At 39.3% G+C, this 25,936-nt stretch overlaps 1 protein-coding gene across 8 annotated transcripts in view; it reads left to right on the forward strand.

Annotated features, from left to right (window-relative positions):
* Positions 1 to 25,936, forward strand: part of LOC130291507 (interleukin-13 receptor subunit alpha-2-like) — a 138,509-nt gene that overhangs the window by 23,548 nt on the left and 89,025 nt on the right. For 3 of the 8 annotated variants that reach the window (XM_056540281.1, XM_056540284.1, XM_056540282.1), the window contains exon 3: positions 25,312 to 25,446. The exons of the other annotated variants lie outside the window; for them this stretch is intronic. The gene's annotated coding sequence lies outside the window, so the exon portion shown is untranslated. The remainder of the gene's footprint in view (positions 1 to 25,311; positions 25,447 to 25,936) is intronic. 8 annotated transcript variants of the gene reach the window in all.

The raw sequence follows: 25,936 nt of genomic DNA on the forward strand, positions 1-25,936 counted from the left end.
AGGGATTTAGAAAAATAACGGCTACAAACTCCCTGTTAAGATATGACAATTTTTACTCCCAACACGTTAAAAAATCACTTCCATTCGGACAATTCATCCGATTGAAACGGATAAACACTACTTCGGAAACATTCAAAATACAGGCTAAACAATTGTGGGACAGACTAGAAGAGAGGGGTTACCCTGTACCTATCTTGAGTGAGGCGTTACACCAAGAATACCTCGCAGTCAATTGTTACAATAAAAGAAAGTGTATAATAATAAAAAAATTAGATACAGAGGATCAAATAAAAAACTTTACATTCTCCTTTATGTATAGTCCCATGAAAAATAAAATCAGGTCAGCTATATACAAAAATTGGCATATTCTCCAGCAGGATGAAATTTTAGGTAAAATACAGCTCAACAAATCACTAATTTCTTTTCGCAGAACTAAGAACATCAGAGACCACATTGTACGAGGAAGATTACAGGATGATACATCCAAAAATTGGATAGAAAAATCAAAACCGCAAGGATGCTTTAAATGTGGCCAGTGTAATTTATGTTCTCACATGATACAAACTAAAAAATATACAATTAGGGTTACAGAATATAACTCTATATGATTTTATTACATGCAAATCCACCTTCATCGATTATGCACTGGTCTGTACATGTGGTCTGTACTACATTGGGAAGACCATAAGACCAGTGCATAAAAGAATTAGTGAACACCTCCGCTCACTCATCACAGGAAAAGGCTGTCCTAAGGTTATAGAGCATATGAAAAATAAACATTATAACAGAATTGAGGACTTAAAATTCCTAGGATTAAAAACAGTTGCACCTTTAAAATATGGTGGAGATACAAAAAGAAACCGAAATGATTATACTCACAGATGCCATAGGACCGCTAGGTTTAAACTTACGAGAGGATCTTAATGTGTTCCCATAATGTAGGTACAAGTTGTTAGCATATGGTCTATGTTCACACCTAGCGTTATTATAATTGTTGTCCGCGTTATATGTTATAAGGCTCTGTTAGAGTAGATTAGAAAGTACTGATGCCAGTCTCCCCACATTATACATAAGATTTTTGTTTTTAACCCTGTAATGTCTATTTGATTGTATTTTATAGGTCATTACCTGCTTTGTGTATTTAAGGGGGGAGGGGTTAGTTGAAGTCAGAGGTCACGTGTAAGCGCTCTGTGTAGCGCGAAACCGGTCGACTTACCTGGCGTTCTTGTTGTGTGTACCAGCAATCCTGAATAAAATTTCTTGCTGTTCCGTGAGTGCCGTCTGTGACTTCTTCATTTATCTATGACAACGCTTGTGCTTATGGTGGACTGAGCACCGGAAAGATGGCATCATAGGACCGGATTGTGCAGCGATCCAGTATACTCCAGCCTGAACGTGAGTGCGGCAGTGCCGACTTTTTCCTTCTCCATGTGCTTGGAATAGTCTTCACTTTTTCTTCCTGCAGTGGTAACGGGGCCCTCGCTTGGCTGGAGCAGTGTTTACGGCCTGCTCATCGTTTTTTCCTTGTCGGATAGATGAACGGGTGCTGATTGATGATGGAGTAGATGAGACAAGATGATCAGGTGTGTCCTTGAGTTGAACAGGGTGGCTCAATCCCTCCACAGCAGGATCAGAGGATTCGCCCTCAATAGAACTGAAGTTAACTCTTTGATTGACTTTCGATTTGCGTTTTCTATTTTTGTTTCTTAAGGATAGAGCATGGAGTAGATGATTTGTAGTCCATAGATGGCCAGATGTATAGATTGTTGGTTTGAAAATCTTGTACATCCTGTAAGAATTTAGACGTTTTAATTTTGGTAATGGTAGTCTCTAGTTTAGACAAGTTTTCCCTTAATAGCATTGTCCATCTGTACAAACAGGTTGTGATGTTCGTAACTGGTTACCAATTACTAGTAGCTTGGAGATATTATCCTTCACCTCTTGGAGGGCAGGTTCCTCATAGGAGATGATAAGTCGAATAAAGCGATTCGATGAATCGGTAAGGATATCTTCCCACTCTTTTTAAAATCATCATTTTAGATGGTATTGGGAAATTTCCTGATTCTCAAGCCACATGGAATTAAATGCTGATCTAAATATTTACATAGCGTGGATAAATCCAAGCATATGCGGGATTCTTGAGTCAAAGCTTGTTCCAACTCAATCATTTTGATCCGAAGATTCACTGTATCTTGTGTTTCCCAATGTGACATATCCAGTAATTGGGACATTTTATCTGCTTTTGCACAGCGATCTTGCACCGATTGAAGGCAAGTGCTAGTGATAATAAGTCCAGCAAGGTATCCGGAGTAAAGAAATCCGGGAGCACGATCAGGAAACCAACACAAGTGAGGGAAATGGATGGATCAGCTCACCAGCTAGACGTCCCGTCCACAGCGCGGCAGGTGCGTGGCAACACCAAGATCCAAGATATATAGAGAATGCCAGCGTGGAAATGATCAATGTCACATTTATTGAGAATAAAATCAGCAACACAGATAGGTGAACAGGATGATGACTCTTGGCCATATGACAACAGGCCCTTACTGGCCTACTGGGAAATTTCCTGGTGGGCCACCGGACCTGAGGCCGCTTTGAGATGTGGCTGCGTCACGTTAAGGACATCCCTGTGTCCCGAAAAATCTTTTCGGGACACAAGGATGCCCCAGTTACCTCTCAGCGACCGCCGCCCCTCGTTAACTTTAAAAACGCAGGGGCCGCCGGGAGGTAGCGCATGCAGGGATGTCCCGTGCGTCCGCCCATAGTAACAGAGCGGAGCAGTGAGGAGGACGAGCGTGCATGGTAAGTGACCAGCGGCATGTCATCTTCAGTATTCCGACCACAGCTCCGGGGTCACGATCGACCCATAGGCCATAGCAGTAGATCGTGACCCCGGAGTGGTGGTCAGAATATTGAAGTGGGCAAGCAAACAGGCATACAGCCTGTATATGGCTGAATGGCTGTATGTCTGTGAGGGAACTGTACTGCACCTAATGTGGGGAGCTATACTGCACCTAATGTAGGGAACTATACTGCACCTAATGTGGGGAACTATACTACACCTAATGTGGAGAGCTATACTGCACCTAATGTGGGGAACTATACTGCACCTAATGTGGGGGAACTATACTGCACCTAATGTGGGGGAACTATACTGCACCTAATGTGGGGGAACTGTACTGTCCCTAATGTGGGGGAACTATACTGCCAACCTAATGTGGGGGACTATACTGCTCCTAATGTGGGGGACTATACTGCTCCTAATGTGGGGAACTATACTGCATCCAATGTGAGGGAACTATACTGCACCTAATGTGGGGAACTATACGGCACCTAATGTGGGGGAACTATACTGCACCTAATGTGGGGGAACTGTACTGCACCTAATGTGGGGGAACTGTACTGCACCTAATGTGGGGGAAATGTACTGCACCTAATGTGGGGAAACTGTACTACACCTAATGTGGGGAGCTATACTGCACCTAATGTGGGGAGCTATACTGCACCTAATGTGGGGGAACTACCGTATATTTTACCTTTTATGAACAAGAAAAAAATTTCCAGGGCTGGTTTTCACAACCAGTCCGGCCCTGTATGACACCTTAAGTGAACATCTCTGTGTTATATGTGGGGGAAATGGTCAGGAAGAGGTGGAGCACACCTGTGCTGGAACATTTAACCCTTAACATACCACAGCATATCCCATGCAGAATGAAATATTATCATCCTTTTCACCTACCTGTTGCTAATTTTATTCTCAATAAATGTGACATTGATCATTTCCACGCTGGCATTCTCTCTATAGCTTGGATCTTGGTGTTGCCACGCACCTGCCGTGCTGTGGACGGGACGTCTAGCTGGTGAGCTGATCCATCCATTTCACTCTCTTGTGTTGATTTCCTGATCGTGCTCCTGGATTACTTTACTCCCGATACCTTGCTGGACTTCTCATCATGGAAGTTAATTCTACCAGCACTAGCACTTGTGTTACGCCGAGCGCTCCGGGTCCCCGCTCCTCCCCGGAGCGCTCGCAACATCCTCGCAATTGCAGCGCCCCGGTCAGATCTGCTGACCGGGTGCGCTGCGATACCTCTCCCAGCCGGGATGCGATTCGCGATGCGGGTGGCGCCCGCTCGCGATGCGCACCCCGGCTCCCGTACCTGACTCGCTCTCCGTCGGTCCTGTCCCGGCGCGCGCGGCCCCGCTCCTTAGGGCGCGCACGCGCCGGGTCTCTGCGATTTAAAGGGCCACTGCGCCACTGATTGGCGCAGTTGGCTTAATTAGTGTGTTCACCTGTGCACTCCCTATTTATACCTCACTTCCCCTGCACTCCCTCGCCGGATCTTGTTGCCATTGTGCCAGTGAAAGCGTTTCCTTGTGTGTTCCTAGCCTGTGTTCCAGACCTCCTGCCGTTGCCCCTGACTACGATCCTTGCTGCCTGCCCCGACCTTCTGCTACGTCCGACCTTGCTCTTGTCTACTCCCTTGTACCGCGCCTATCTTCAGCAGTCAGAGAGGTTGAGCCGTTGCTAGTGGATACGACCTGGTTGCTACCGCCGCTGCAAGACCATCCCGCTTTGCGGCGGGCTCTGGTGAATACCAGTAGCAACTTAGAACCGGTCCACCAGCACGGTCCACGCCAATCCCTCTCTGGCACAGAGGATCCACCTCCTGCCAGCCGAATCGTGACAACTTGCCTTCAATTGGTGCAAGATCGCCGTGCAAGAGCAGATAAAATGTCCCAATTACTGGATATGTCACATTGTGAAAAACAGGATACAGTGAATCATCTCATCAAAATGAATGAGTTGGAACAAGCTTTGACTCAAGAATCCCGCATATGCTTGGACTTATCCACGCTATGTAAATATTTAGATCAGCATTTAATTCCATGTGGCTTGAGAATCAGGAAATCTCCCAGTACCATCTAAAATTATCATTTTAAAAAAGAGTGGGAAGATATCCTTACCGATTCATCGAATCGCTTTATTCGACTTATCATCTCCTATGAGGAATCTGCCCTCCAAGAGGTGAAGGATAATATCTCCAAGCTACAAGAATCGGTAACCAGTTACGAAGATCACAACCTGTTTGTACAGATGGACAATGCTATTAAAGAAAACTTGTCTAAACTAGAAACTACCATTACCGAAATTAAAACGTCTAAATTCTTACAGGATGTACAAGATTTTCAAACCAACAATGTATACATCTGGCCATCTATGGACTACAAATCATCTACTCCATGCTCTATCCTTAAGAAACAAAATAGAAAATGCAAACCGAAAGTCAATCAAAGAGTTAACTTCAGTTCTACTGAGGGCGAATCCTCTGATCCTGTTGTGGAGGGATCGAGCCACTCTGTTCAACTCAAGGACACACCTGATTATCCTGTCTCATCTACTCCATCATCAATCAGCACCCGTTCATCTATCCGGCAAGGAAAAAACGATGAGCAGGCCGTAAACCAAGCCAAGCCAGCCAAGCGAGGGCCCCGTTACCACTGCAGGAAGAAAGAGTAAAGACTATCCCGATCTTCAATTTATCGGCCAAGGTACTGTCTGGGGATCACATTTCAGTATTGTCACGGGGACTATTGTTTTCTCCCACCAGAAATTTTGATTTATTTGCTACTCTTATGGACATTAACAAATTTGTCCGGGACATTGTTATTCAGAGACACTTTTTTGATATTTCTACCTCTGTGAACCTGACTGCAGCCAGTGAAGTTAATAGTAATATGAATGTTAATCCAAATGTTGAAAATATAAATGTTTCATCTTCTTCTCATCAATCACTTGGTTTTGCATTTACTGATCTGTGTTTTTCTTCCAAGCTTCAGAGCATGAGAAACGAGATTTCTCATGACCAACATATATCATGCTTTGAGACTCGGAACCCCGCCTTTTATCCTGTTATGTCACGTACTCCCACCCTGGATATTTTTCAGGAATCGGTGGAGCGTGAATTGTTGGCATTGTCTAGACAAACATGTCATACACATCACAATTTATCTAAATCAGAACGCAATGCTTTACAGGAATTACGTGATATGGGGGATGTAACCATCAGATAGGCTGACAATGGGTGAGCGGTTGTCTTGCTAGACAAAGGTCAGAATCTTATGCTCAATTTATCGCTTTTGTCTGATACCGATACACACAGACCCCTGTCTGCAAATCCAACAGCTATTTGTCGTCCAGTACTCAGCAATTTATTTCTATATGGTATTCAACACGGCTTCCTTACCCAGAAGGAGGCCGGTTTATACTGGTATCCCATCCTACCACGGCCATATTCCATTCGTTACCCAAAATACATAAATGCACCCCCCCCCCCCCCCCCCAATGCAACCTATTGTCGCTGGTATCGGTTCCTTAAACGAGAATATGTCCACATGAATGGATGGTTTACTTCAACCCCTCATTTCCACCACTCCTGGATATATTTAGGATGCTATACATTTGTTATATTGTGTTGATAACATCAAGTGGTGTGAGGGTTATTCCTGGGTAACAGCTGATATTACTTCATTGTACTCATTGATCCCCCATGATAAGGCTCTCGTTGCCCTTGAATGGTTTCTCTATACATACTCACCCTACCCCCGGGATCTACAGGACTACATCATTAAGGTTATAGATTATATTCTTTCTCACAATTATTCTATGTTTGATGGAATATATTACCTGCAGATCACAGGGGCGGCTATGGGGGCGAAATTCTCCCCATCACTAACAAATATTTATATGCGCTGGTGGGAGATAAGATTTCTATTTTCAGATAATAATCCGTTCAAACAGTCAATTTTGTATTACGGTCGATATATAGATGACCTGCTGTTTGTCTGGTTTGCATTATATCTAAACTCGAATCCAGACAACTTGCGCTTTACGGTCCAATATCACGTTTCTTCTGTTGACTTTCTGGATGTAACTCTTACAGGTGATCCTAGTACTAACAGAATTATATCTACTACTTATAGAAAAGGAGACCTCAGTTAATTCCCCTCTCCATGCTGGTTCTTGTCATCCATTTCATTTTATAAAAAATTTGCCTATCGGCGAAGCTATTCGTGCTCGTTGTAATTGTTCAGAATTCAGTGATTTTTCAAGAGAAATGGATGACATAAACAGCAGATTAACCAATCGGGGATATCCAGCGTGGACTTTAAATGGGCTTCAGATATTGCTAGCAGCAAAGACAGGAATCAATTGATTTCACCGAGACCTTCCAGACGGGACAGATCCATCAATAATCGTAAATAAAAACGGTAATATTTTGCACTTGGTATAGTACTTCTTTTGGAGAAATATACAAAATTGTTCATAAATGTATGCCATTGATACTTACTGATCCGCCCTTCGTGGCTCCCATGTCTGGAGGTCACAGATGTGTTGCCAGACGTGCCCCTACCCTGGGACAATTATTATCTCCTAGATTGGTTTCTAGTTCCAGCAAATTAACACCCACCTGGCTCCGACATCCTGGGACATTCTACGGACATTCTACAGACATTCTACGGATACGGACATTCTACAGACATTCTACGGATACGGACATTCTGTCTGCATCTGTTGTTCCAGAATGTCAATAGGAAATAGTTTTATTTCTTATGCTACTGGAACCACATATAGCATAAAGCAATATATTAATTGTAATCTATCGTCTGTGATTGTGTAGAGTGCAGACTACAGTATGTGAGATGCACAACCACTCCTCTTAAAGTCAGGGTCAGGAAGCATTTGTCTGATATTCCCCATTTCAATACACGTCACATCTCGCCATTTCAGCCAACTGTACCCAGCAACATCCAGGGAGCATGTGTACTCTGCAAGTTCAAGGCATAGAACGGGCTATATTTTCACAAAGGGGCGGTGACCTCAAACAGAAATTATTGTCGCAAGAAGTCTTTTGGATCATGACCCTTACTACTCTAATCCCCAGGGGTCTGAATAAAAGACAGGATGTTTTACTCCATTATTAGTTACATATATAATTAACTATTTTTGATCCATCTTTCTTCCCCCCCCCCCTTCTCTTGCTGACATTTGTCTATTATCCTGATGTCCATTTGTTCCTTTTTTCATTATTACTCTTCATCATTTTTTGAGTTTATTGTTGGCATCTTCTATAATATTTCATTTTGCATTGGATATTCAAGATGATCAATGTCCCATTTATTGAGAATAAAATCAGCAACACAGATAGGTGAACAGGATGATAATATTTCATTCTGCATTGGATATTCAAGTTATTTACTGATCCATCCACTTCCCTCTAAATCATTGTCTGATTATGAGGAACAGACACAGTGCACATAGTAGGACAGTTTATTTTTTCTGGCTTATATTGTCGAATGACTCAACGCAACATTACTCAACGCACGCATGAACTAGAAAGCAGATTTTCAGGAATGATGATTGAAATTGCCGAGGTTTCCCAATACGCTTGTATATCTTGTCGTCACTAATAATATGTACATCAGTGCATTTATAAAACATTTTATCACTTTTTTTTTAAATCTCTTAAAGGGGTACTCCCGTGGAAATCTTTTTTTTAATTTTAAATCAACTGGTGCCAGAAAGTTAAACAGATTTGTAAATCACTTCTATTAAAAAATCTTAATCCTTCCAGTACTTTTTAGGGGCTGTATACTAAAGAGAAATCCCAAAAAAGAAATGCATTTCCTCTGATGTCATGACCACAGTGCTCTCTGCTGACCTCTGCTGTCCATTTTACTAACTGTCCAGAGTAGGAGAAAATCTCCATAGCAAACATATGCTGCTCTGGACAGTTCCTAAAATGGACAGAGATGTCAGCAGAGAGCACTGTGGTCATGACATCAGAGGAAATGCATTTCTTTTTTTGGATTTCCCTTTAGTATACAGCCCCTAAAAAGTACTGGAAGGATTAAGATTTTTTAATAGAAGTGATTTACAAATCTGTTTAACTTTCTGACACCAGTTGATTTAAGAAAAAAAGTTTTCCATGGGAGTACCCCTTTAACTTTAAAGCAGGGATTTCCAACCAGTGTTCTTCTGTCTGTTGCAAAACTACAACTCCCAGCATGCCCAGACAGCCTTCGGCTGTCTGGGCATGCTGGGAGTTGTACTTTTGCAAAAGACAGAGGAAAACTGGGAAACACTGCTCTAGAGGCATCTTAAGGCCTCATTCTTATGGCAGAATTTTTGGCCGGAATTGGCAGAAGAAGCCGGTGTAGTTAAGTTTACTGCGAATCCGTAGTAACCTGCGAACGCATGCTCAGTTTACTACAGACTTTGCGTCCGCTCCCCGGTAGTCAGTGTCCTTAGCGTAGTTTCAGACAGCGGAGGGAGGGAGTAAAGTGTAGACTCGCAATAAACTTTACTACACCTCCCTCCGCTATCTAAAACTATGCTCCATCTACGCTAAGTATGCTGACTACGCTACACCTATGCTATGCTGCTCCCTGAGCTGGGTAGAGAGGGTGTGTGGGAGGTGTGTGTGGCCCAGCCAATCAGGGAGCAGTGGGAAAGCTGCCGCGAGGGCAGTGGTTAACTGTGCATGCACTCGCAGTTCACTACGGACTCGCAATAAACTTCACTATACCAACACTAGGACTGCTCGGAAATCCGCCGTCTCCTTAGACGGATTCCACAGAAAGAATTGACATGTCCATTCTTTCTGCGGAGTCTAGAATCAGAATTTCTATGGCAGATGTTTCCTCTGTAGAAATCCGGCCTTGTGCACGGTGCAGGCGAAAACCATTGAAAACATTGGGAGTATACTGCAAGGGAATTTCCAAGCTGAATTTTTCCACCCGATTCAACTTGGAAATTCCACCATCGGAATGGTTACTCAACAGGGTCAGTTTGCTTGTCTGTTTTGGGTTTCAACCTGCTCCCAGACAGTTTGAAAAGAGGAAATAGTAAAAAAGTTATGGTCAATTGCAAGTACGTATTTCACTCACCTTTAGCTGTTGTGAAAGAAGGAGGCAAAACGCTCACAAGGTTTTTCTGGGATCGCAGATTCAGGTAATGCCCCCTGCTGCGACTTAGCTTTAGTCAGTTTCCTTAGCGTAGTTTCAGACAGCGGAGGCAGGGAGTAAAGTGTAGACTCCAAAGAAATAATAATAGTAAATGGCAAAACAAAATTAGAAGGAACACTAAATAGTCATCCTTTTAATGGTTTCATTAAACCCTTTTGGCCATAATGTATTAATTTTACAAATCAATACAATGACCCCCTATAAATTTTCTGCAACTGTTGATTAATAGGGAATCATTTTGGATTTTGGGCCTTTATGTATAAGCCAGAATGGAAACCAAGTTGTCCATGGTCCAAGTTGTAAATGGTCACCAATAAATACTGCATTTTAACTGCAGAAAAATGTCTACCAGCTGTAGTTTCCATGGCAAAATAAGCTGTTAGCAAAAGGGAGTATGTTTATTGTGGCCGGGTGGTTTGAGTAGTATAACCAAAATGATATTAAGGGAATGTCCTAATATTGGATATTGTCCTGATATTGTCCTGATTCTACTATTTTATTTTAGTTTTTACTAAGTTTCCATTTTACTATTTGTATTATAAAATAATCCTAAAATCCTGCAATTTTCATTCTGGCCACTAGGCCTAATTATAAGTTGACACTTCTTGTTCTGTAGCTGTCTTCTCCTTATCATCAGAGACAAAAGTACAGTGAAATGTAAAACCAGTGTATAGATAAGATGGGATCAGGCCATTCACAATAGGTCATGCTCAAAGCTTATCCTCTCTTGTTCCCTACACAAGGCAGGTTTACTGTGAAAGGTGACAACTTTCGATGTATAGATAAGACAGGATTGCAATAGCACACCTCCACCTCTTTGTAGAGTGATCTCTGCACAGGTCACAGAGCATGCCTAGAGTACATTTCCCTCCTTGAGAATAGGGTCTGTTCTAGACCATTGAGCCTATGTCAATGGGGCTTATTGCAATTCATAACTCTTAATGTTGTTGCAAACTGCTCAGGCAACTGTCAGGGTCCGGACTTGTGGCTGGTGAGGACACTGGAGGTGGATTCTCTGTGCCAGAGAGGCGATGACGCGGGTCGTACTGGGGAATCAGTTCTAAGCAGTTACTGGTGTTCACCAGAGCACGCCGCAAAGTGGGATGGACTTGCTGCGGCGGTAACTACCAGGTCGTGTTCCCCAGTAGCGACTCGACCTCTCTGGCAGCTGAGACTGGCGCGGTACACAAGGACTAGACAGAGGCGAGGTCAGACGTAGCAGAAGGTCAGGGCAGGCAGCGAGGTTCGTAGTCAGGGGCAACAGCAGAAGGTCTGGGTACACAGGCTTGGGAACACACTATAACGCTTTCTCAGGGCACAAGGCAACAAGATCCGGCAAGGGGAGGAAGGGGAAGTGGGTTTTTATAGGAATGGGAGTGATTGGGCCAGGCACCAATTAGTGTGCACTGGCCCTTTAAATTTTAGCAAGCCGGCACGCGCGGGCCCTAGGGAGTGGGGCCGCGCGCGCCGAGAGGAAGCAGACGGGGGGCGAGAGGTGAGTGACATGGGGCGTGATCTGAGGGCGGGCACGACCCGTGCCTCGGATCGCGTCCCCTCCGGAGACCAGGGAGCAGCGCTCGCGGTCAGCAATGCCGACCGGAGCGCTGCAAGCAGAAACACGCCGTGAGCGCTCCGGGGAGGCAGCGTGACCTGGAGTGCTCGGCGTGACAGCAACATTGCAGTCCCCCTAAAATAATGTAATATAAATTACAATCAGATAACAGTATCTTGGTCTTATCAGTAAAAAAAAAATCTAGGTGATATATGAACTGCAAACAGAACAAAGCTTTTGTTCACTGTTGTAAAAATAGGATTTGGATATAATTGATTTAAAAAAAACTAAAACCTTTTGGGGCCACATGTGGACAGGAAACATGGCTCCATTTTGTCTTCCTAAGCCCTATGATATGTATATTTTCCCTTGGTCTTCTCGTTGTGCACCAGTGAAAAGAGCTACCATGCAGCTATAGCTCTTGTGTTAATTGTGTAGATCTTGCATATCCTGCCCTTATCCTAGCTCAGACAAAAGGCTGCATTTCCTGCATGGTAACTGATAGCTCATTTGTGAAAATATGCACTTATGGGTTCCACATATAATCTACAATTGAGAAATGGTTAGATCCATGATTCCCTTTCCATAGAGTACAAATACCTATGGATCAAGCTGTATGTTCCCCTTCATTTGTATTAATCATGCACCACCCATGTTTATTGTTGAAATGTTCATACGGACATAATGGTATGAATGAAAGGACGCCTATCTGCTTACTGACGTCTATATACTATTGTGATAGGTGTGTGTCAAAGTGAGTGCAGGGGCAGAGTACCCCTATACAGGCACTAGGTCACGTGCACAAGGAAGACTGGAGGAGGTCGGGGCACGTGGACCTTGAACAGTGGTTTGTGACCAAAATTAGTGGACGTATGTTTCTGAGATGTCACGTGCTTAGGGAAGCAGCAAGTACTCCCATAGAAAACTTTTTTTAATCAACTGGTGCCAGAAAGTTAAACAGATTTGTAAATCCCTTCTATTAAAAAATCTTAATCCTTCCAGTACTTTTTAGGGGCCGTATACTAAAGAGAAATCCAAAAAGAAATGCATTTCCTCTGATGTCATGACCACAGTGCTCTCTGCTGACCTCTGCTGTCCATTTTAGGAACTGTCCAGAGCAGAAGAAAATCCCCATAGCAAACATATGCTGCTCTGGACAGTTCCTAAAATGGACAGCAGAGGTCAGCAGAGAGCACTGTGGTCATGACATCAGAGGAAATGCATTTCTTTTTGGATTTCTCTTTAGTATACAGCCCCTGGAAGGATTAAGATTTTTTAATAGAAGGGATTTACAAATATGTTTAACTTTCTGGCACCAGTTGATTTAAAAAAAAAGTTTTCCACGGGAGTACCCCTTTAAACCCCTTAAGGACCCAGCCATTTTACACCTTAGGACCCGGCCATTTTTTGAACATCTGACCACTGTCACTTTAAACATTAATAACTCTGGGATGCTTTTAGTTATCATTCTGATTCTGAGATTATTTTTTCGTGACAAATTCTACTTTATTTTGGTGGTAAATTTTCGGCGCTACTTGCATCCTTTTTGGGTGAAAAATCCCAAAATTTCATGAAAATTTTGAAAATTTTGCATTTTTCTAACTTTGAAGCTTTCTACTTGTAAGGAAAATGGATATTCCCAATAAATTTTATTTTTATTCACAAATACAATATGTCCACTTTATGTTGGCATCATAAAATGGACATACTTTTGCTTTTTGAAAAAATTTGAGGGCTTCAAAGTAGAGCAGCAATTTTCAAAAATGTCCTGAAAATTGCTAAATCTGAAGGGACAGATGTTACAGAACTACAACTCCCAGCATGCCTGGGCAGTCTAGGCATGCTGAGAGTTGTAGTTTTGCAACATCTGGAGGGCTACCGTTTGGGCACCACTGTAACAGTTGCAGTTTGGCCTTCCTAGTGGTTGCCACAGTAAAGATCACTTTACTTTCACTTTCAATTCCCCCTCCCCCACTGTCGCCTCCCTACCTGAGCAAGGATCCAGCAGTCTCCAGCGACGATCAGCTGTTCCCAGGCATCTTCAGGTAAGGTACCGGGCCTCCATCTTCTTCCCAGGATCCCCTCGACATCCAGGGGTGGCCAGAACGGGGGGTTGCCATGGCAACCCACTGTCCTGCTCTGCCATTGGTCAGAATAGGACCTTAAGGGGTTAAGCATTACTGTCGTTAGAAGCAACTTTTTTCCAATTAATACTTCCTTAAAAAACGAAGCATTTGATTAAAAATTGTTATTGCTAAAGATCTGAAATAAATGTTTAATAACATGGCCACTAGGAGTCTCTGTTTCTTTAATTTTGAAAAAAAACAAACTGGTATCTAGGGCTCTTTGGTCCTGGTTACCAAGAAAAGGGACTGAAATTCTCAGGGGAAGGGGAGTGGGGGATGTGGTTTTCTCTCTCTTCTGCTCACTCAGTACAGTGTATCAGTGCAGCTTTCAACTGTGTGAGGAGAACACCTGTAAGATCCAGACAAGATGCAGACAGATTGCAGTCTATTCAGGAGAAGCATTCACATGCACAGTGACAAGCAATACAAGGTGCTCAACTATAATTTTTTTGCAAAATGATTTCTCTTTGGTGATTTTATAATCTTATTTCTTGTGTATTTGCACCATATAGGTTCATATGGCTGCTTTAGGGTTATAAAAAAAAAATCATACACTTTGGTCACAAAGCTTTGAAAATGCAGGTTTTTCTTCTGTCCTTGCACCATATAGTTTTACATGGCTGCATTAGAGTTATATAGAGCATGCATTTAGGCAGAAAGTGTAAAAATGTTTGTGCAGACCTCATGACAGGAGAGGGGAGGTGGAGGAGAGGAGCTTATCATGGTCCAGGGGAAATGCCTCCAGCCTCTGAGAGACATGCAGAAAGACACATTTCAATAATACATAGGTCAAACGGTATTTTACATATGAACACATGCATATTGTTATGCATACAGGTTTTTGGGCACATTACTACACTGATTTAAGCATTTTTTTAAAAAAAATTCTTACTAATGACAGTAACGCTTTAAGTTGTGGAGTCACCGTTTAGGTCGACTACGTAATAGGCAGGGACAGGGGTTCTGTGTAGAACTAGAGAGCACTGTATTTCTGCCCATCCATGACACTGGGCTTCTCTAAAAAGAGACCATTACCTAAATATGTGGCACAATTTTGTTACACAATTCTGGCTTAAAGTAAGCCAACTAATAGTTGGTCTAAGCCCAAGTATGTCTCTTTAGGAATTATTCATATTGCAAAGAGATACCTCGGTAATCAGCTGCAGAGGGCTCATGAACTCAATGAGCTGGGACCATTTGTGGGGCACAACCTGTAGGCTATGACATGAGTGAAGAAATTCACATTAACTTATTCAACTGGAAGGTCTGCGCCATAGTTTTTTGTTTAGGCAACATTTAGACCAAGACAACAAGACAAACCAAGACAACAGCTGAAATCTATCAGTTACTAAAAAGCAATCCAGCCCCATGTCTGTGTAAATTAATACCATCTGGTTCAGTCCCAACTGATCTTAGCAAAACAATGATCCCAAACACATAGCTAAGGGAACTCTCGAATGGTTTCAAAGAAAGAAAATTAAGTCAGTCAATCACCTGACTTAAATCCCATAGAAAATCTATGGAAAGGACTTTAAGGGCTACTCCACCTCTAGACATCTTATCCCCTGTCTGAAGGATAGGGGATAAGATGTCTGATTGCGGGGTTCCTGCCTCTGGGAACCCCTGCAATCTCAGCTGCGGCACCCTAGACATCCGGTGCACGGAGCAAACTTTGCTCCGTGCCTGATGACTGGCAAGGTGGGGCGGAGGCTCGTGATGTCACGGCCATGCCCCCTCAATGCAAGTCTATGGGAGCGGTGTGACGGCCGTCTTCTTTGAGGGGGCATGGACGTGATGTCATGAGCAGGACGCGACTGTGACATCATGGGCCTCCGGCGCTGAATCTGATGCTCTAAACGAACGATGAGTGCAGCACGGAGATCGCGGGTGTCACCAGCAATGGGACCCCCGTGATCAGACATCTCATATAAGATGTCTAGAAGCGGAGTACCCCTTTAAGATCATGATTTATAGAAGAGGCCTCTGTAACCTTAAAGATATCACTAGTATTATACCCCCTGTATATAATATACACATCACCAGTATTATATCTCCTGTATATAATATGCACCTCACTAGTATTATACCCCCTGTATATAATATACACATCACCAGTATTATATCTCCTGTATATAATATGCACCTCACTAGTATTATACCCCCTGTATATAATATACACATCACTAGTATTATACCCCCTGTTTATAATATACACATCACCAGTATTATATCTCCTGTATATAATATACACATCACTAGTATTATACCCCCTGTATATAATATACACATCACCAGTATTATATCTCCTGTATATAATATACATATCACCAGTATTATACCCCCTGTATATAATATACACATCACCAGTATTATATCTCCTGTATATAATATATACCTCACCAGTATTATACCCCCTGTATATAAAATACACATCACCAGTATTATATCTCCTGTATATAATATACACATCACCAGTATTATATCTCCTGTATATAATATACACATCACTAGTATTATACCCCCTGTATATAATATACACATCACCAGTATTATACCCCCTGTATATAATATACACATCAACAGTATTATATCTCCTGTATATAATATACATATCAACAGTATTATACCCCCTGTATATAATATACACCTCACCAGTATTGTATCTCCTGTATATAATATACACATCACCATTATTATATCTCCTGTATATAATATACACCTCACCAGTATTGTATCTCCTGTATATAATATACACATCACCATTATTATATCTCCTGTATATAATATACACCTCACCAGTATTGTATCTCCTGTATATAATATACACATCACCATTATTATATCTCCTGTATATAATATACACCTCACCAGTATTGTATCTCCTGTATATAATATACACATCACCATTATTATATCTCCTGTATATAATATACACCTCACCAGTATTATACCCCCTGTATATAATATACACATCACCATTATTATATCTCCTGTATATAATATACACCTCACCAGTATTGTATCTCCTGTATATAATATACACATCACCAGTATTATACCCCCTGTATATAATATACACATCACTAGTATTATATCTCCTGTATATAATATGCACCTCACCAGTATTATATCTCCTGTATATAATATGCACATCATCAGTATTATACCCCCTGTATATAATATACACATCACCAGTATTATATCTCCTGTATATAATATGCACATCATCAGTATTATACCCCCTGTATATAATATACACATCACCAGTATTATATCTCCTGTATATAATATGCACATCACTAGTATTATACCCCCTGTATATAATATACACATCACCAGTATTATACCCCCCTGTATATAATATAGACCTCACCAGTATTATACCCCCTGTATATAATATGCACATCACTAGTATTATATCTCCTGTATATAATATACACATCACCAGTATTATATCTCCTGTATATAATATACACCTCACCAGTATTATACCCCCTGTATATAAAATGCACATCACTAGTATTATATCTCCTGTATATAATATACACATCACCAGTATTATATCTCCTGTATATAAAATGCACATCACCAGTATTATATCTCTTGTATATAATATACACATCACCAGTATTATACCCCCTGTATATAATATACACATCACTAGTATTATATCTCCTGTATATAATATACACATCACCAGTATTATATCTCCTGTATATAATATGCACATCACTAGTATTATATCTCCTGTATATAATATACACATCACCAGTATTATATCTCCTGTATATAATATACACATCACCAGTATTATATCTCCTGTATATAATATACACCTCACCAGTATTATATCTCCTGTATATAATATACACATCACCAGTATTATATCTCCTGTATATAATATATACATCACCAGTATTATATCTCCTGTATATAATATACACATCCCCATTATTATACCCCCTGTATATAATATACACATCACCAGTATTATATCTCCTGTATATAATATACACATCACCATTATTATACCCCCTGTATATAATATACACCTCACCAGTATTATATCTCCTATATATAATATACACATCACCAGTATATATCTCCTATATATAATATACACATCACTAGTATTATATCTCCTGTATTTAATATACACATCACCAGTATTATACCCCCTGTATATAATATACACCTCACCAGTATTATATCTCCTGTATATAATATACACCTCACCAGTATTATACCCCCTGTATATAATATACACATCACCAGTATTATACCCCCTGTATATAATATACACATCACCAGTATTATATCTCCTGTATATAATATACACATCACCAGTATTATATCTCCTGTATATAATATACACATCACCAGTATTATACCCCCTGTATATAATATACACATCACTAGTATTATACCCCCTGTATATAATATACACATCACCAGTATTATACCCCCTGTATATAATATACACCTCCCCAGTATTATATCTCCTGTATATAATATACACATCACCAGTATTATATCTCCTGTATATAATATGCACATCACCAGTATTATACCCCCTGTATATAATATACACCTCCCCAGTATTATATCTCCTGTATATAATATACACATCACCAGTATTATATCTCCTGTATATAATATGCACATCACCAGTATTATACCCCCTGTATATAATATACACCTCCCCAGTATTATATCTCCTGTATATAATATACACATCACCAGTATTATATCTCCTGTATATAATATACACATCACCAGTATTATATCTCCTGTATATAATATGCACATCACCAGTATTATATCTCCTGTATATAATATACACATCACTAGTATTGTACCCCTGTATATAATATACACATCACCAGTATTATACCCCCTGTATATAATATACACATCACCAGTATTATACCCCCTGTATATAATATGCACATCACTAGTATTATATCTCCTGTATATAATATGCACCTCACCAGTATTATACCCCCTGTATATAATATATACATCACTAGTATTATATCTCCTGTATATAATATACACATCACCAGTATTATATCTCCTGTATATAATATACACATCACCAGTATTATACCCCCTGTATATAATATACACCTCACCTGTATTATACCCCCTGTATATAATATATACATCACTAGTATATCTCCTGTATATAATATGCACATCACTAGTATTATATCTCCTGTATATAATATGTACATGTACTGTATTATACCCCCTGTATATAATATACACATGAACTGTATTATACCCCCTGTATATAATATATACCTCACCAGTATTATATCTCCTGTATATAATATACACATATACTGTATTATATCTCCTGTATATAATATTCACCTCACCAGTATTATATCTCCTGTATATAATATACACATCACCAGTATTATACCCCCTGTATATAATATATACCTCACCAGTATTATATCTCCTGTATATAATATACACATCACCAGTATTATATCTCCTGTATATAATATACACATCACCAGTATTATATCTCCTGTATATAATATACACATCACCAGTATTATATCTCCTGTATATAATATACACATCACCATTATTATACCCCCTGTATATAATATATACCTCACCAGTATTATATCTCCTGTATATAATATATACATCACCAGTATTATACCCCCTGTATATAATATACACATCACCAGTATTATATCTCCTGTATATAATATACACCTCACCAGTATTATACCCCCTGTATATAATATACACCTCCCCAGTATTATATCTCCTGTATATAATATACACATCACCAGTATTATATCTCCTGTATATAATATACACATCACCAGTATTATATCTCCTGTATATAATATATACATCACCAGTATTATACCCCCTGTATATAATATACACATCACCAGTATTATATCTCCTGTATATAATATACACATCACCAGTATTATACCCCCTGTATATAATATACACATCACCAGTATTATATCTCCTGTATATAATATACACCTCACCAGTATTATATCTCCTGTATATAATATATACATCACCAGTATTATACCCCCTGTATATAATATACACCTCACCAGTATTATATCTCCTGTATATAATATACACATCACCAGTATTATACCCCCTGTATATAATATACACATCACTAGTATTATACCCCCTGTATATAATATACACATCACCAGTATTATATCTCCTGTATATAATATACACATCACCAGTATTATATCTCCTGTATATAATATACACCTCACCAGTATTATATCTCCTGTATATAATATATACATCACCAGTATTATACCCCCTGTATATAATATACACCTCACCAGTATTATATCTCCTGTATATAATATACACATCACCAGTATTATACCCCCTGTATATAATATACACATCACTAGTATTATACCCCCTGTATATAATATACACATCACCAGTATTATATCTCCTGTATATAATATACACATCACCAGTATTATACCCCCTGTATATAATATACACATCACTAGTATTATACCCCCTGTATATAATATACACATCACCAGTATTATATCTCCTGTATATAATATACACATCACCAGTATTATATCTCCTGTATATAATATACATATCACCAGTATTATATCTCCTGTATATAATATACACATCACCAGTATTATACCCCCTGTATATAATATACACATCACCAGTATTATATCTCCTGTATATAATATACACCTCACCAGTATTATATCTCCTGTATATAATATACACATCACCAGTATTATATCTCCTGTATATAATATACACATCACCAGTATTATATCTCCTGTATATAATATACACATCACCAGTATTATACCCCCTGTATATAATATACACATCACTAGTATTATACCCCCTGTATATAATATACACATCACCAGTATTATATCTCCTGTATATAATATACACATCACCAGTATTATATCTCCTGTATATAATATACACATCACCAGTATTATACCCCCTGTATATAATATACACATCACTAGTATTATACCCCCTGTATATAATATACACATCACCAGTATTATATCTCCTGTATATAATATACACATCACCAGTATTATATCTCCTGTATATAATATACACATCACCATTATTATATCTCCTGTATATAATATATACATCACCAGTATTATACCCCCTGTATATAATATACACCTCACCAGTATTATATGTCCTGTATATAATATACACATCACCAGTATTATACCCCCTGTATATAATATACACATCACTAGTATTATACCCCCTGTATATAATATACACATCACCAGTATTATATCTCCTGTATATAATATGCACATCACCAGTATTATATCTCCTGTATATAATATACACATCACTAGTATTATATCTCCTGTATATAATATACACATCACCAATATTATACCCCCTGTATATAATATACACCTCACCAGTATTATATCTCCTGTATATAATATACACCTCACAAGTATTATACCCCTGTATATAATATACACCTCACCAGTATTATACCCCCTGTATTTAATATATACATCACTAGTATTATATCTCCTGTATATAATATGCACATCACCAGTATTATATCTCCTGTATATAATATACACATCACCAGTATTATATCTCCTGTATATAATATACACATCACCATTATTATACCCCCTGTATATAATATATACCTCACCAGTATTATATCTCCTGTATATAATATATACATCACCAGTATTATACCCCCTGTATATAATATACACATCACCAGTATTATATCTCCTGTATATAATATACACCTCACCAGTATTATATCTCCTGTATATAATATATACATCACCAGTATTATACCCCCTGTATATAATATACACATCACCAGTATTATATCTCCTGTATATAATATACACATCACCAGTATTATACCCCCTGTATATAATATACACATCACCAGTATTATATCTCCTGTATATAATATACACCTCACCAGTATTATATCTCCTGTATATAATATATACATCACCAGTATTATACCCCCTGTATATAATATACACCTCACCAGTATTATATCTCCTGTATATAATATACACATCACCAGTATTATACCCCCTGTATATAATATACACCTCACCAGTATTATACCCCCTGTATTTAATATATACATCACTAGTATTATATCTCCTGTATATAATATGCACATCACCAGTATTATATCTCCTGTATATAATATACACATCACCAGTATTATATCTCCTGTATATAATATACACATCACTTGTATATCTCCTGTATATAATATACACATCACTAGTATTATATCTCCTGTATATAATATGCACATCACTAGTATTATATCTCCTGTATATAATATCCACATGTACTGTATTATACCCCCTGTATATAATATACACTTCACCAGTATTATATCCCTGTATATAATATACACATGTACTGTATTATACCCCCTGTATATAATATACACATGAACTGTATTATACCCCCTGTATATAATATATACCTCACCAGTATTATATCTCCTGTATATAATATACACATGTACTGTATTATATCTCCTGTATATAATATCCACCTCACCAGTATTATATCTCCTGTATATAATATACACATCACCAGTATTATATCTCCTGTATATAATATACACCTCACCAGTATTATATCTCCTGTATATAATATACACCTCACCAGTATTATATCTCCTGTATATAATATACATATCATTAGTATTATATCTCCTGTATATAATATACACATCACCAGTATTATATCTCCTGTATATAATATACACATCACCAGTATTATATCTCCTGTATATAATATACACATCACCAGTATTACACCCCCTGTATATAATGTACACCTCACCAGTATTATATCTCCTGTATATAATATACACATCACCAGTATTATACCCCCTGTATATAATATACACATCACCAGTATTATACCCCCTGTATATAATATACACATCACCAGTATTATATCTCCTGTATATAATATACACCTCACCAGTATTATATCTCCTGTATATAATATATACATCACCAGTATTATACCCCCTGTATATAATATATACCTCACCAGTATTATATCTCTTGTATATAATATACACATCACCAGTATTATATCTCCCGTATATAATATACACCTCACCATTATTATACCTCCTGTATATAATATACACATCACCAGTATTATACCCCCTGTATATAATATATACATCACCAGTATTATACCCCCTGTATATAATATATACATCACCAGTATTACACCCCCTGTATATAATATATACATCACCAGTATTATACCCCCTGTATATAATATATACATCACCAGTATTATATCTCCTGTATATAATATACACATCACCAGTATTATACCCCCTGTATATAATATACACATCACCAGTATTATACCCCCTGTTTATAATATACACATCACCAGTATTATATCTCCTGTATATAATATATACATCACCAGTATTATACCCCCTGTATATAATATACACATCACCAGTATTATATCTCCTGTATATAATATACACATCACCAGTATTATACCCCCTGTATATAATATACACATCACTAGTATTATACCCCCTGTATATAATATACACATCACCAGTATTATACCCCCTGTATATAATATACACATCACCAGTATTATATCTCCTGTATATAATATACACATCACCAGTATTATACCCCCTGTACATAATATACACATCACCAGTATTATATCTCCTGTATATAATATACACATCACCAGTATTATAACTCCTGTATATAATATGAACATCACCAATATTATGCCCCCAGTATATAATATGCATATCAACAGTATTATACCCCCTGTATGATATACATATCATTAGTATTATATCCCCTGTATAAAATTTCAGCTTTTCAGGCTTCATCTGTAATTTTTAGTTCTCCCAGAGCTGGTGGACGGAGCCTAATGTTTATATGTGAGAACCCGGTACTTCTATGTCTCCGTAAACAGCCTGTGTATTTAAAGCCCTGGGAATGAATGCTTTTACAGAGCTGTCTGTATTATCTCTTTGTTTCTCCTGGCACTGTGCTGTTTACAAGCACTTTCCCTCCTATCGCCCCCTCCATAGGCTTGTACTGCTTGACATTTGATTCCTGGGTGTACTAGGATGGAGTAAGAGAATACAGATTACAGATTTCTCAGAGTAGAATACATTATGGTCGGAGAGAAGGGGGAAAACTTGATAACAGGAGAAATAAGCATTTTGGTCTAATAATATATAATACAAAGTTTCTTATATTTGCTTTTACTATTGATCTATGCCAAGTTTGTTGAAAAAAGAGGCACACTTTGACCTAGCTGCCATCTTGTCTACAAGTCACTGTTCCTGCTCGTGTTCCTGTCCATGCTCTGAAGATATTTCTCTAAAATAAAATCCTTTCTTTGAGAAGAACTTCCTCTTCACAGGAGGAGAGAATGCTGATCAAGGGCCTCTCTAAATTACGCTGATTTGTTTGGCGGCCTACAGTAAGGTCGGTGCTGTCTGTCACATCAGGAAGACTTGCTTGGATGTGTCTTTCTGATTGTCGTGTCACAGAAGTCACCACATTGTGAACTATGTTACTAAAGGTGCTAAGAAGCATAAAAAATATATCTATTCTTCTGGCTGAGAATCAGTAACATTCCAAGATAAACCAAAGTTATCAAGTTGTTTCATGGAATTCTACTGTATATTCCTTCACTTTGTGTACAGGAATAGCTTCACTGCCAAAAGCTGATATAATGGTATATTGAAAAGGTTAAAGAGGTACTCTGGCGCTAAGACATCTTATCCCCTATTTGATTCCTGGCGATCACGGGGCCGGAGCATTGTGACGTCACGGCCCCACCCCCGTGTAATATCACGCTCCACCCCCTGAATGCAAGCCTATGTGAGGGGGTGTGACAGCTGTCACGCCCCCTCCCATAGGCTTGCATTGAGGGGGCGGAGCGTGACCACACGGGGCGGAGCCGTGACATCACAATGCTCCGGCCCTGTAATCGCCAGGAATCAGACCCGGAGCGAATATGCTCCGGGAACTGATTGTAACGGGGTGCTGCGTGCAAGATCACGGGGGTCCCCAGTGGCGGGACCCCCTTGATCAGGCATCTTATCCCCTATCCTTTGGATAGGGGATAAGATGTCTTAGCGCTGGAGTACCCCTTTAATGTTTTGCAAAGATGAACAACATATAGAAATTTCTTGTGTCCGCCCATTTGACTTACAGGGTAATTATGTACCTACTGGGGCTTTAACCTAATCGAGAGGGGGTTATTTACCTACTGGAAGCATCTAAAATGTAACATTACAGGTTATGGACACTAGATTTATGGGGATAGAATGTTGATTCTGGTATAAATTCTGATGCCAATGCCAGGGTTTAGACATTTATGGCTGTGTGTTGGGTTATTTTGAGGGGACACAATATTAAACACTGTTATACAGGCCGTGCACTCACTTCTTTACATTGTAGCTGAGCGTCATTCCTTCAGTGTCGTCATATGGAAAGATCTAATCAAATATCTACACAGGTATTAGTGGTGGACTCCCTTATAGTATGTGAGATCGCCAGTCGTCTGCTGGAAAAGGTGTGAGAGGCTGCAGAGTCGAGCCAAGTGCACCTTGTTTATATAGAAGAAAAAATAATAATTTCTGCACAGAAAAGGGTGAGGAAACAATGCCAATCCGACCAGGTATTTGGGGTTTAAATAAGATGGTTGACAAATCTTCTGCACAGGGGAGTTATGCTCATGCATCCTTCACATGCGTCAGTATTAAGAGACCTCACTGTATTCACTGCCCAAGATACTATTCACACTGCTGTGCAGCTCTGTACATCTCAGGTATATGATGCTACATTCAGCAGCACTGTCAGGTAGTCAGCCTAACTTAAAGGGGTACTCCGCCCCTAGACATCTTATCCCCTATCCAAAGATAGGGCATAAGATGTCTCATCGCGTGGTCCTGCCGCTGGGGACCCCCGCGATCTCCCTGTTGCTCCCGGCATTCATTTAGAGCGGCGGGTGCCGCTCTGAAGGCTCGTGACGTCACGCCCGCATCCCGCTTGTGACGTCACAGTCACGCCCCCTCAATGCAAGTCTATGGGAGGGGGCGTGACGGCCGTCACATCCCTTCCCATAGACTTGGGTAGAGGGA

The sequence above is a fragment of the Hyla sarda genome, chromosome 9 (assembly GCF_029499605.1).
Source record: "Hyla sarda isolate aHylSar1 chromosome 9, aHylSar1.hap1, whole genome shotgun sequence".
Lineage (NCBI taxonomy): Eukaryota > Metazoa > Chordata > Amphibia > Anura > Hylidae > Hyla > Hyla sarda.